The sequence below is a fragment of the Ascidiella aspersa genome, chromosome 5, assembly GCF_963924565.1.
Source record: "Ascidiella aspersa chromosome 5, kaAscAspe10.2, whole genome shotgun sequence".
Taxonomy (NCBI): domain Eukaryota; kingdom Metazoa; phylum Chordata; class Ascidiacea; order Phlebobranchia; family Ascidiidae; genus Ascidiella; species Ascidiella aspersa.
The window spans coordinates 13,079,300-13,081,799 of record NC_139451.1 but is presented as its reverse complement, the minus strand read 5'-3'; the positions used below and the strand labels follow the sequence as shown (position 1 = coordinate 13,081,799).

The following is a 2,500-nucleotide window of genomic DNA, read 5'->3' as shown; positions in this document are numbered from 1 at the left end:
CTCGTAGTTGGATTTTGGGCGCAGGCGGCCGGTCCGTCGCAAGGCGTGTACTGGCCGTCCTGGCCTCACCTCCGGTTCTCCGCCGGTGCCCTTGACTGAGTGTCGGCGGCGGCCGGAACGTTTACTTTGAAAAAATTAGAGTGTTCAAAGCAGGCGATTCGCCTGAATAATGGTGCATGGAATAATGGAATAGGACCTCGGTTCTATTTTGTTGGTTTTCGGAGCGCGAGGTAATGATTAAGAGGGACAGACGGGGGCATTCGTACTGTGCCGTTAGAGGTGAAATTCTTGGATCGGCGCAAGACGAACGACTGCGAAAGCATTTGCCAAGAATGTTTTCTTTAATCAAGAGCGAAAGTCAGAGGTTCGAAGACGATCAGATACCGTCCTAGTTCTGACTATAAACGATGCCAACTAGCGATCGGGGGGCGTTAGTTTTACGACCTCTCCGGCAGCTTGCGGGAAACCAAAGTCTTTGGGTTCCGGGGGAAGTATGGTTGCAAAGCTGAAACTTAAAGGAATTGACGGAAGGGCACCACCAGGAGTGGAGCCTGCGGCTTAATTTGACTCAACACGGGAAATCTCACCCGGCCCGGACACAGTGAGGATTGACAGATTGAGAGCTCTTTCTTGATTCTGTGGGTGGTGGTGCATGGCCGTTCTTAGTTGGTGGAGCGATTTGTCTGGTTAATTCCGATAACGAACGAGACTCTGGCTTGCTAACTAGTTACGCGACCCAATCGGTCGGCGTCTAACTTCTTAGAGGGACTAGTGGCGTTTAGCCACACGAGATTGAGCAATAACAGGTCTGTGATGCCCTTAGATGTTCGGGGCCGCACGCGCGCTACACTGACCGGATCAGCATGTGCTCGCCTTGGCCGACAGGTCTGGGTAACCCGCTGAACCCCGGTCGTGCTAGGGATAGGGAATTGCAATTATTTCCCTTGAACGAGGAATTCCCAGTAAGCGCGAGTCATTAGCTCGCGTTGATTACGTCCCTGCCCTTTGTACACACCGCCCGTCGCTACTACCGATTGAATGGTTTAGTGAGGTCCTCCGATTGGACCTGGCGCGGCCGGCAACGGTCGAGCCGGCGTCCGAGAAGACGATCTAACTTGATCATTTAGAGGAAGTAAAAGTCGTAACAAGGTTTCCGTAGGTGAACCTGCGGAAGGATCATTAACGGTCTCGCAAACGCTTCGGCGAACGCGAAACTCGGACAAGCGAGAGAAAAAGTCTTTGCTACCCGGCGCCCGACCCGCGAGGAGCGGCGCGCCGGCCGGCGATTCGGTCACCCGGTAATGTTTGCGCGTCGAGTGCCGCGGTGCCGCGCGCTCCGGCTTCAAGCGTCGGCCTGGCCGACCGCTCGGCGCGGTCTATTTTGTCACCCTATAGTGCGAGGCACTGTGCGAGCGAAACAATCGTGGATGGCTCTTGGCGGTGGATCACTCGGCTCGTGAGTCGATGAAGGACGCAGCTAGCTGCGTGAATTAGTGTGAATTGCAGGACACATTGAGCATCGACGTTCTGAACGCAAATTGCGGCCTCGGGTCAATCCCGGGGCCGCGCCCGCCTCAGGGTCGCGTTGCAAACGTTCCGCGCGGGGATTTCTCCGCGCGGCTGCTGCGGCGTCGGACGCGCGAGCGCCCGTCCCGCTCAAGACAGCACGGCACGATGCGCGACGATCGCGACCAGAATCCCGCGCGGCGGCGGCGAGTCGACCTCGAAGAGGCCAACGGCTGGCGGCTCAAGGGCGGGAATCGAGGTGCGCGGCGGCGCGCGGCGCCGACGGCGAGCGCGGAACGGGAAGAATAGTCCCGGTCCTTACTTTCGGCCTGAGGTCGGACGAGGCTACCCGCTGAATTTAAGCATATTACTAAGCGGAGGAAAAGAAACTAACGAGGATTCCCTCAGTAACGGCGAGTGAAGCGGGATGTGCCCATCGCCGAATCCGCGCGCTTTTGGAGTGCGCGGAATTGTGGCGTACGGAATTCGTCACGGCGCGCTTCGCCGGTCGCCCGCGTCCTTCTGATCGAGGCCTTTTCCCAGAGCGGGTGTCAGGCCCATGGCGGCGACAGGCGGGCGCGCTACGGCGTCTTCCCAGAGTCGGGTTGTTTGGGAATGCAGCCCAAAGCGGGTGGTAAACTCCATCTAAGGCTAAATACGGTCACGAGACCGATAGCGAACAAGTACCGTGAGGGAAAGTTGAAAAGCACTTTGAAGAGAGAGTTAAAGAGTACGTGAAACCGTCGAGAGGCAAACGGGAGGGCCTGTCGGGTCGCCCGGTCGCTTTCAGCCGGCCCCCTGTCGGCGACGTTGTCGTGCGGACCCTCACGGGCCGCCGGCGGCGCCGCCCGATCGGGGACCAGCGCACTAGCGCCGGGCGAAGGCCGCGACCGTCTGGACGGCGGCGAGAAGGCCGCGCGCAAGGTAACCCGGCCTCGGTCGGGTACTATAGGCGCGCGTGTCCGTCGGCCCGCCGTTCGGGCGAGGAGAGATC

General features: G+C 59.1%; 2 non-coding genes and 1 pseudogene across 2 annotated transcripts in view; all 3 read left to right on the top strand.

Moving 5' to 3' along the window:
- LOC146144298 (small subunit ribosomal RNA) overlaps positions 1–1,182 on the top strand; it is a 1,811-nt gene extending 629 nt beyond the window's left edge. The window contains exon 1 of the ribosomal RNA XR_014500562.1: positions 1–1,182. This exon is cut by the window's left edge and continues 629 nt beyond it. This is a non-coding gene — a ribosomal RNA (small subunit ribosomal RNA).
- Positions 1,183–1,429: 247 nt separating this feature from the next.
- LOC146144297 (5.8S ribosomal RNA) lies at positions 1,430–1,583 on the top strand. Its single transcript, XR_014498915.1, has one exon. It is a non-coding gene; the product is annotated as a 5.8S ribosomal RNA (ribosomal RNA).
- Positions 1,584–1,854: 271 nt separating this feature from the next.
- LOC146144296 (large subunit ribosomal RNA) overlaps positions 1,855–2,500 on the top strand; it is a 2,113-nt pseudogene continuing 1,467 nt past the window's right edge.